General features: G+C 36.6%; 1 long non-coding RNA gene across 1 annotated transcript; it reads left to right on the forward strand.

The window, feature by feature from the left end:
- Nucleotides 1–8,815: 8,815 nt before the first annotated feature.
- Nucleotides 8,816–10,667, forward strand: LOC147315871 (uncharacterized). The gene is made up of 3 exons (XR_015124320.1): nt 8,816–9,033; nt 9,233–9,320; nt 10,033–10,667. It is a non-coding gene; the product is annotated as an uncharacterized LOC147315871 (long non-coding RNA).
- The last annotated feature ends 1,085 nt before the right edge of the window (nt 10,668–11,752 follow it).

An 11,752-nucleotide genomic window follows, 5' to 3' on the forward strand; every position in this document is an offset into this window, starting at 1 on the left:
AACAACAATATTTCCTCCAAGAACAGCAGATAGGTACCACTGTGTTATAATGCACCTGCTGGGTGATAGATAGCAAGGTTTCTTCAACACTTCAAGCAGAAGACCTTTGCTGGGTAAAGGTAGTCTCAGCATAATAAAGTGCACAAAAGTTGTCCAATTGAAAAGTGGACCAGTCAGGTCAAGTCATGTCAATGAAAAAAATGCCTTCTAGCCAGTGGAAAAATACTAGGAACTTACTGGATCAAAACGAAAGAGGAGACAAAAGAGAAAATGTAAAAGCAAGGAAAGGAAATAAGTCACAGAAAACAAGAACCACAAACTGGTTGGTGAATAAAGTAAGCGTGTATGTGTGTGCGGGGTGGGGCAGAAAAGAAACGGAACAAGATAAGGATAGAAGACAGGAAAATGGAGGAGAGGAAAGGCTGATTTCATACATGGGAAGAGGAGTTGGGCGAGACTTCAAAGAGGCAGCTGATTCAAAAGTGGACCACCTTTTCATGGAGACTGCCTACTGAGAGACAGATTGGGAGAATGCTGAGAAATGGAGAAAGAGGAGCAGGTGGGTATGACGAAGGATTGATGAACGCGTTGAGGGAGGTAGAGAGAAACATGGATGGGGGGCAGCAAATGTAGTCTGGATCTGCTGGTGGTATGTATTTCCATAAGAATGCTAACACTTTGAGTCAGTTTTGTCCTTTGGTGCTTTGACCCTGGAATATCTCATGCATGCAGCTGCACATCATTTCACATTTGTTTCTCTGATGCTGACAGAATATTTTACTATGGACAGCCGACAAAGTCCCCATATCTTTTATTATTTTATCAAAAGAAGACTTTATTCATAGTTTTTCTGCATGGGCAGGAACATAATGCATTTTACCTCAAAAATACAACTGTCAATTCAATTGTTTTTTTTTTTCTTTTTTCTATGCTAATGCTTGTAAAGTGCAAGAAATCTAGTTTATATTTTTGTGATTATGCTGAACACAAAGCAAACTTTAAAGACAGCTCAACTGTAAATCCAAAGAAAATGAAAGTGGATACAAACGTATTCAAACGTGATTTAGGAAACATTTAAGGCAGTTGAGAATGTTTTAGTTAGAGTAGTTAAACATAGTTTTTAAGACCGAAAATTTTCAAAATTCAGTCAATTATGTTTGAATGGGTTTCCAATTCTCTTCATTTAAACTTTGTTTACATGTGAAAGAAAGTGAAATGTGTGAGTGTGAGTGTTAGGAGTGCAAATGACAAATTTCGGCAGTAGCAGTTTGACAGGTTGTTTTGATGCTGGTTGACACTGTCTGCCTTGTAGACACCGAGTGAACGTCTTCAAAGGGCTCTTATCCACCTTCACTGTCCAGCAGCTCAGATAACTTCAGGTGTTTGTGAATGTGCGTGCTTGTTTTTTCCTTATAAGTACTGCTCTATACATAAAAGTAATGCTTTAAAAGTCCCTCACCTGTAGCTGTCAGTTTGTGTTGTTCAAGTATGCGTAATAAGGTACAAATGCATGTGTGTTACAACCAAAGAAATGAAAGGAGCTGAGCTAAGTGTGTTTTGTGTGTGCCCCAAGTACTTTAATTGTCCAGTTCCCTGGGTACTTGTAATACAGCTACAGTTCATTTACTGTCTCTATCTGTGACTATTAGAGAACAGTAGAAAAGGATTTAGTCATCACCTCTTATGATCACTACATAACCAGTGATGCAGAAGTAATAGTATTGCTATCTCTTTTTCACATGTTGCTGCGTTCACCTTTATTAATCCAGTGAAATATTAAAATGAATGAATGAATAAATAAATAAACACATACATGCATACATACATAAGAATAAAAAATAGTATCCAGCTGCATTCAGAATGATTTATTTCTGAAAGGTTTATTGATGATTTTCTCAAGTTTTTTTTACAAGGACCAAGAGATTTTTAACATAACATTTCTAAACATAGTAGTTTTGTTTAAAAAGCATAAATTATTTCTATTTGCACAGTAACAGAATTATTTCAGAAGTTATCTTAGTTATCAGTTATCTTATAATTTAAACACATTATAAAAGCTTCAGCAAGGTTTTGGGCTGTCACTTGAGGACTCATCATGCCAAAAGAAAAGAAATCACCATAGACTTGAAAAAAAAATTGTTGATGCTCACAAAGCAGGAGATGGATATACGCATCATCAAGATAATTAAAGAGCACCACACAGTACAGAACAAGCCTCAGTCTCAAAGAAGACAATCACTCAGCCCTACACAGGAATGGACTGCAAGGTTGCAGACCAAGAAAAACCCAATTTATGTGCTAGTGACCGGTTCAAGCCAGACTAAACTCTGCAAAGGAGAACCTGCAAAATGGTTATTCATTCTGGACGCACATCCTTTGGTCAGATTAGATGGAAGTGGAGCTCTTGGAGAAAGAAGGCAGAGGCGTACAACACAAAGAACACTGTCCCCACAGTGAAAAACGGTGGTGGGAGTATTATGTTTTGGAGATGCTTCAGTGCATCTGGAACTGTAAATCTCATCAAGGCATAAGTAAACGAAGAAAGAAGAATAATTAGAAGATTTTGAATGAAAACTGCAAGAAGTCAGCAGCAAAACTGGGTCTGTGTCATTGCTTTGTCTTCCAACACGACAACCCAAAATATATGTTGCTCCTGGTGAAGAACTACCTCCAGAAGAATAAAACGAACAACTCTGACTGACTGCACAAAGCCCTGACTTGATTCTTGTTGGGTAAACTGAAGACCAGGGTCCATGCCACAAGACCATCAAATCTGAAGACACTTGAGTGAATCGCCAAAAAAAAATGGGCATGGATTACTCAGAAGACTTGTTAAAAACGACAACATATACAGGTGACTATTAACATCGAGGAGGAGGGGTAATTTTGACCCTGGAAGGTTTTGGTTGTAATGATACTTTTTTAGTTCAGTAACACAAAGTACTGACACCCTGGACAGAAAGTTTTATGTATTGGAGTGTGTATTTGAACTAGAGTCATTTTTAACACATTTTTTCCATTTGGGAAGAAATCTAGAAATTTCAACAAGACAAACATTTAGCTGTTACCACAATGCCACATGCTTCTGAAAGCTACATTTCGGGCCAGTCTGATCAGAGCGGAGAAAATCTTGGAAAACAAATTTTAGATAACTGCCTGTCCTCTGTTAAGCTGCTGCCCTTGTTTTTTTTGTAGGAGTGTGTGTGTCCAAAGTGCCTTTCACACCCACAGGAATTGTACAGAACCATCAAACAACAAGCTTTAAAAACCCTGAACACCCCCTAAACCCTACTTAAAGCTGCTTGTAAACCTCACAAGTCCTGTCTCTTAAAACTCTCATTCACACTACTGGTCCTCCTTTCTCTTCTCATCACTACTGCATGCTGCCCCTATTCCTCAATCTTTAATTTCACACTCTCTTAAGCTTTCTGTCTTATTATCCTTGTTAGTTATCTTCTCATCAAACCTTTCTCTACCCCTATTTCTCACATTTGTTCCTTCTCTCTGTTTCCGTGACCCTGAAAGTTGGGCTTAATGAGTCCTCTATTAGTGTGCATGCATGTGTTCACGTACATTTAAGATTACATCGGTTTCATAGGGTGTTGTGAAGTGGAAGCTAATCATAGGGTAATTAGTACACAGCACTAGTAGTAGTCTTTAAGTCTAGTAGTTGTAGTTTCATTGTTCATATATCATTAAGAATAAAAATAATCTTATTCAGAGTAATGTGAACTTGATCCTGAAAATGCAAGATAAGTTTTGGTAATTTGTTAGCAGTCATTTTGTTAAGAAAGTTTCATTTTTCCAGTATTATATAATGAAAACAACATAATCTCTTCTGTCTTCAGTAGTCATGCAATATGTACACATACCATCAGTGCTTAATTTGTTGTTATGATTTAGAGCTTTGATTCCAGAAGTGTTGGCAGGGCCATGAAGGTACTGCAGGTAATTTCACCTGCAGAAATTCAGTTTGAAAGAAATTTAATTTGAAAATAATCAATTACAATTACATGTTCATATAAATTAAATTATTTATATAAAGTAATTATATATTTATATAGAAGTGAATAAAAATTAATAATAGTGGTTACTTAGTTTGTGAGTTCTCATTACTGTGACGTAAATTTACTGCTCTTGTATTGAAATTGAGGAGACTTAACACTTTGCATATAGCATTAGAAATTAATAGCCAATAGCCTTTTCAATACAATTTTTAAGGAAATACTTAGGAAAAACTTTCTCTTATATGTTGCTTACAGTGAAGATTTAAGATTGTGTGGCCAACATGGTGTTTTCTAGTTTTTAAGTGGGCACTCTTGACTTTGTGAATGGCTAATCTGGAGTATATGAAATATGGGACGAACCAGAGCAACAAAAATAGGGTTGTTTTTAAATACTTGTTGGATCTTTTATTTGAATAAGATAAAAATGTAAAAAAAAAAACCAAGCTACATTAAAAGATGAAATATGAAACCAGATTTTTACTTCTGTTGGAGAAGACAGAAAGAAGATGAGGTCAGTAAGATTTTCTTCCTCTTGTCTTCCACCTGACCTGTCTGATGGGAGTTGACGGAAGATCACAGCTTACAACTACAAAAAGAAGGAAAGCTGAGAGGAGGGTGCTGCTAGGCTACAGAGGTAGAAAGTAGCTGTTGGAAGAAAGGTTTTCTCAGAAAGAGGAAACTGTTCAATCCCTTCTGGGCCAACAGATTACAGAAAATTGGAATCCAGGTGGAAGCATGGGTAGGGGTGCTGAATATGAGGCGACAAACCAGCTACCACTGTATATCTGCCTGGTTTATTCTGACTGTGTAAAGACAGAAGGGTAGATAAAGATAAAAAGGTATGGTGGAGTCTTAATGCCCAGCTCGTTTTGAATAGGGAGGATTTTATTTTCTGTCTGGGTGGAATTTTTGACGGAGAAAGACAGACAGTTTTTATCATCTGAAGTAACTCTGTTCCTCAGAGTCTTGGAGCTGGAGGCAATTTGAGCAATCAGAGGACACAGAGTTTCCCCTTCTTTGGCACAAATGATCAAATAAATTTGTTTTTCAAAGTTTAAATTATGTGTGAGCGTGTGCAGGTTTTAAGGTTTAATGCCGATGAGGACGTCCCTAAACAAGAGAGAGGCTAAAGAAGCAATTTTCAATTTTGTCACAGAAGTGCAGTACGGCTAAGGTATTAATGTGGTTCAAGAAAGCTTCAGCAAGTGTGAAGCTATGGTAGGTTTTAATGGCAGTCATTTAAATCCAATAAACTGTACAATGATAGGTAATTAGTTTATATGAACAATTCAGGCTGAATAGCCTTTCTGAGGACCCACAGATTTTTGAATATGTAAAGTTCTGTAAAGTTCAACAGACGCTTTTCTTTATAGCTGTTATTAACAGTGACAGGTGAACATCCAGTGAATGGGATACTGTTCACAATGTGCATACTTAGCAAGCTATATTGGAAAGCACATTGTAGTTATGTATGAGGAATGAGGACATCTGGAAAGAGGCTGAACCATAGTTCCTTCATGTTTAAGAAAAAAAAATCCAGCTAAACGGTCACATATCTGATCAGGATCTTCTTCCTGGAGAGATTCCAGACCGGGAGGAGATCCTGGTTAAGGTCCAGAAAGTACTGAATGGATAATGCATTCCATCTGGCCTGGGATACCTCAGAACTGATCCAATGAAAGGAAAGAAGACGGTGTCTTGGCTATTTTGCTTACACTAAATTTAATTTATATCATTAAAGACACTTAAGAATTGGAGGAGCTTCTTTTTGTTTTACCTTTGTTCACTTTATTTGCTTATTCAAACCCACAATTTTTGATTCCTTGCATTGTTTATAATAAAAAAGCTGAAATGTGACACAGAGCTCAGCAGTACTGTTGGGAGGTCAGACGCAATCCTCACGTTTGTATCTGACCTCCACTGCATCTTGTTAGCATAGCTTCACCTGCCACTCACTCTCTCCTCAACCCAGCATATATTCACAATGTATAATACATACGATATGATCCGGCTCCAGCACAAGCTAACTTCATTACACATGACTAAATGAAGACCATATGACATCCCGCTCGCGGTATACATGTCTGTGGTGTTTGCAAGGGTTAAGGAAGTTCACTGGGAAATCTAAACCATTTAAAAACATTACAGGCATATTATGTCTGGCTACTCAATACCTGTGACTTTTCTGTGCCTTTTATTCAGTCTGAGGTCAAGACCTCTGAACCGTCACCATCTGTTGCATCCTATACATACACATATATTATATATTCATACTGATATATGAATATCTATACTTGTATTTATGGGTAAGGAAATACAGTACTGAATTTTATGTTAACCATCATCACTCTTTTAATGATTTTTTTAAACCATTAAATATCTTTGCATTGGTGGCAGATCCAAGTACTAATTCATTCTGGATCATTATTATAATTTACTTTTTTTGTTGTTGTCAAATCATTTATTGCTCTCCCGTGGTTTTATTTCTGTCTAAATCAAGATTAGCGTTCTCTTCTAATCTCTTCATGCTCTATTCAGTCAAACAAAAAACAATATGAAAGTAAATCATATGCATGTCAACTGTAAAATTGACCTTTGATGATTCATCTACTCTTCCTTCTTTTTTTCTTTTGATTCCAAATCCACCAAGTTTTCCTTAATATCCATGAGATTTAAGAAAAAAAATTGTGATGAAAACACATAAATAGACATTCTTGTATTTTAGTTTATTTAATGGTGTGCTTTTGCTAGACCCAAGTAAAGAGTGTTGATGCCAGATTTTTAAAAAGACAATAGGAAAATCTAATTCATTTTCTGGTATCAACATCTTGAACTGTAAACCCTGAGTGATCAATATCGAGGGTACCGAAAAGCAGAAACATACTTGTTCTTAAATAGTTCTAAGTAAATACTGGTTTTTTAAGACTTTGAACCAGCAATAGCAGTGTGTGCATGTGTGACTAGGAGTTAATAATCACTGATGTCAGAGATGTCAAGCTAGTGCTGACAGGAGTTGAGAATGTCAGAAAGGCTCCAGATGCTCCATCAACACACACACTCACACACACATACTGATTGTCACATATAGCAGCTGTGCTAGCTGGACTTAAACACAACCTTTAAGTGTCATGTAAGACCCACCTAGTCAATCACGATCCCTCTCACTCTCACCCTTCCTGAGTCCATCTGTCTGTCTCTTTCCCAGTAGGTGTGCCGGCTCACCCCTGGTCAGTACACAGGCCGGCCAGTGAATCCGTTTAATCTCTATTAACTGTCAAACAGACACGCACACACACACAGACACACAAACATAGTGGTGCTGTCGTCTCTTGTCCCAGTATGCCAGTGAGTCATTTTCAACCCAATTAGCATACAGAGGATTTCAATTTCTCTGTTTCTCTCCCTTCCCCTCTAACACACACACATACATACATGTCATGAGCCCCCCACCCCAGCGTTGATGTGCCAATGAATCAACCCAGTTTCCATTGAGAGCACCCCACGAACACACACACACACACAAATACACATGTAACTAATTAAACACCTGGTGCTTCTTGGCCTGGCTAATCGGAGATTAATTGTTTCCTTGTTGAAAAGGACCAGTGTGTGTGTGTGTGTGTGTGTGTGTGTGTGTGTGTGTGTGTGCTATTTCAGTTTAAACTCTATGAAGACATATAACAAAGTATAGATGCATAACTGAGTGAGTATTTACTCAGTATGAAGCTCGTAGCCAAAAGCCCAATACATTTTCAACCCAATAAATTACACCCTTTTAGCCTCCTCTGGAGCTAAGTTGTTCTTAAATACAGTTAAGGTGCAGTCAATCACACTTTAACAAGAACATCAATACTAACCCAATACATTTCTCGTATTAAAATATATCAATTTGTTTACATAAACATTTGCTTAAAAAACCCATACCAAAGTACAAACAGTTTATTGGTTAAATTATGGTTAAAAGATCAGCAAAATGATCTAAAACGCACAAGTATCATGATATACGAATTAAAAACAAAGACAATAACTGGGATGATGTAATAAAAAAGAATATATGCAAAGAGGAGGAAATGGAAAAAGGTAAAGGAAATAAATGTTAAGTTAAATATGAGTGCTAAAAACTGCACACACTCACACACATTCCCCACATACACCCCATCAAGGTTAATGCATTCCTAACAGAACATAATTTGTTCCATGTACGACAGGTAACAGACTTTAATGCTTTAATAAAGCAGTGCTGAACACTGAGTCTTTCACTTTAGCTGCTGCTGTGACTGAATAATCATTTTTATGGGTGAAACTTAATCTACCTATAAATTGCTTTGTTACAGCCCTCAGTGCATTTACAGTGAAAGACTCTCATAACCCATGGAGTGCAGCTCTAAAGGTGCTTCTGTCTGGATGTCTCCTGCTAGATTTACATAAATTTTAGTCCTTAACCTTAACCATTTAACTGATGTCAGCCTAATGAATGATTTCAAAGGTATACACACATATTTTACCATTAAATCTGTTTCTGTCAAAAGTCAAAAAATAAATAAAAAATACCATCCTAGATAGCCTCTTTAAATTGGTACTTTTGTCCATTTTGAGACTGAAACGACAGTAATCCAGAACAGAGGAAAGTGGACAGTTTTTCCTTTTAAAAAACAGAGTAAAACAGTGTTTTTCACATCACATTATGTGTCTGTGGGCTTTGAAACCAGGGGCGGAGCGTGGGGGTGGCTTACGGGGCTTAAGCCCGGGTTGTTTTGTCAGAAGCCCGGGGTATTTTGCAGTGTAATTTTTTCATAGTTAGATGCCTGGCTGACAACTGTATAAAACAAAAAGTACACACAATATTCGAAGCACATAGTGCACACTGTGGGAATTTACGACTGTGCGTGAATCCCCCCCTGATATTGGTATGATCCAAGCTCAGGCACTAAGCGACTGAGCGAGGGGGCGGGGGGAGCTGCTGCCCGTGAGTGCGCTGTTGGAGAGACGGAGCCAGCCATACTAAGGAGAGCTTAAGTTTGAGCAGGTACCAAAGCAAATCATTCGTACCGTACAAATAATGTAAATATGACGGTGCATCACGAAAGATTGATATGAAACTGATCACTTGACCAATATTATTTTACTTGCTCTTCAAGTGAATCAACAAATGGCGAAATGAAAAGCCGAACAAATGCTATTTTTTAGAGAGTCTTAGCTTACGTGTATTTATTTCATATTTTCAGTTCTTACCCTCCCCGACTAATTCGGTTTCAGTTATGTACTGAAATATAAGAATGGACATTAGAGGGTTCTTTCAAAGAAAAAACTCAGGTAAATGTTATTTTATATATTATGCTTACTATGTTGTTCAGTATATTTCTATGCAAAACAAGAGGGATTTCAGTACACAGCAGGATATTCACATTTGTAACCAGATATTTACATACACTTTAGGGAGAAAACATAAAACATTTTTACTGTACAACATCAATTTAGAGTAAACTTTTGTTTTAGATAAATATTGAAATATATTTTGAATTAGTTAAATGTCAGAATAAAGAGAGACAGAGCTGTCTATTTTTTATCACTTTCATTAAATTTAGGAGTACATGTACACTAAGTTTATTGTTAATTAATAAGAAAACTCCAGACGATTCCATTCTGAGCTGAAGAAGCTTCTGATAGGTTAGTAGAGTCCATGTGAGTAAATTGGTGGCACAGCTGTGGATGCATATAAGGCGAAACACAGAGCCTGTTTCTTTGACATGGGAAAATCCAGAGATGTCAACCAAAACACCAGGAAAAGAATCGTGGAGCTCCATAAGTGTGGCTCAATTTGAATACAATTTGGTGCCATTTGCAATTAAAAAACACAGACAGTTTCTCTCTTTACTCTTAAAGTTAACAAATATGTTTTTATATTTATCAATCTAAAAAAATAAACATTTAGTCTGATTTGATGTTACAATTAAAAAAGTGTTTGTGTTTTGATCTGAAGAGTTTGTAAATATCTGGTTTCAACTGTATATTTGATGATTGTCAGCACAAAGAGGGAGAGAGAGGAGCAGAGATTGAGATGGAGAATGAGGACAGAACAGAGATGAACAAGAGCAGGTGAGACACACATGTTAGTCAAATGGTTGCTTACTAAAAGTATCACTGTATCATAGGTACTCATGTATCTCGTACCTAGTGTTTCTTTTTAGGTTTGCTATTTTTCAAATTCTATATTTATTAAGTTCTGCAGGCTTGTTTGCACAACAAGGCTAAATAATTATATAAACTTTTCTCAATCTAAATATTGTACTTTGGTAGAATTAAATAAATAAGTGTAGTGCAGGTCTATGATGATTTTTAGTGCTACTATCATCTAGTTCTGATTGTGGTTATGTCTTGGTTAAGTCCTCAGTAATCCTGCTTTTGAACTGTTGTAGTCCTGTTTTAATTCTGGATCAGTTCTGGGTCTGGTTGAATTGGGGTTTAGTCCCTGTGTCTTGATACAGCCCCGACTTCGTTCTGTCTTGCTGCTCAATTAAAAAACTAGTTTAAGGTGTCCTGCATGTGTGATATATATATTTCCCTATATGAAGTCATTCTTTTTTGAACAAAACTCAAAACAGAGCCTATTAATCTTTCAGTCATTTCTACACCCCCCCCCCCCTCAAAAAAAAAAAAAAATCCCACATGCATACTACCCTTTAGGGCTAAGCCCCGGGTGTTTCAAATGTCTGGCTCCTCCTCTGTTTGAAACTTTGTGGATTTCCTATAAAGAGTCATCAAGGAAAATTTGGAACAAATAATCAAACTTACTGCTATAGTATTTTATGCCAGAACTCTGTACTGAGCTTTAATGTCTGTTGGATTTGCCTTATGTCTACTTATTATTGTATATGTCTTTTTGTCATATATCACTAGACTTGTTTGTATTCAGTGATTTTAAAAATTAGAGCTTGTTTTGAGCAACCCAGTTTTTCTCTTACTTTAATATTACGCTGCAGATCTCCATGGAGAAGATTTAATAAAGACACACTGATTTGTTGTTGTTTTGTTTATTGTTACCTGCTTTATTAAGTTTTTTTTTTCTTCTTGAATATTACATGAAACCAGAGTGTAATTCAGACAAATTGGGCCAATTATAGGGTAAGAATCTGGCATGTTTTATCTGGTGAGACGCAAATCTGAACATTTAGTTTATTTTTGAAGAAATGAAATCCTGCACTGAGAGAAAAAAAATGTTTATGTTCTGGTAAATTTCTCTTCCAGTTTTGATTTTATCATGTTTGGTTTTATTTCGGTTTTATACTCGATTACCTTTGCCCTATTTTCATCTTTGTTATCTGTCATCTGAGGTTAATTAATCCCCCAGTTTCTGTACTACTCCTCTCAGGTCTATTTTTTTCTACATTTCGCCTCATACCATCTATTCTGCATACTGTTTTCTTTATTTCCATTCATCCCACCCTTCCTGATATTTTTCAAAATCATTTCCCATCACCTCCCAGCTCTCTGAGATCCCCAAGTCTGTTTTCTTTGGACTTTTCTTAGTCCATTTCCAGTCTCGCCTTTCCTTTTTTCATCAATCTGCGGCATTTTCTTTGGACAGTATCCATGTTTGATAACATATTTTTTTCTTTTTCCCCCTTCATGTCAATCTGCTTCACTCTAAGGCTCTCACCTTTTTACATTTATTAATGCTATTTTATTTTATTTATTTATTTATTTTTCTATCACATATCTTTGTCTCTGACTCCTGACTTTGCTAC

The sequence above is a fragment of the Aulonocara sp. 'chitande type north' Nkhata Bay genome, linkage group LG13 (assembly GCF_057382095.1).
Source record: "Aulonocara sp. 'chitande type north' Nkhata Bay isolate Kocher_YH1m ecotype deep benthic linkage group LG13, A_spYH_male_GT1.1, whole genome shotgun sequence".
Classification (NCBI taxonomy): domain Eukaryota; kingdom Metazoa; phylum Chordata; class Actinopteri; order Cichliformes; family Cichlidae; genus Aulonocara; species Aulonocara sp. 'chitande type north' Nkhata Bay.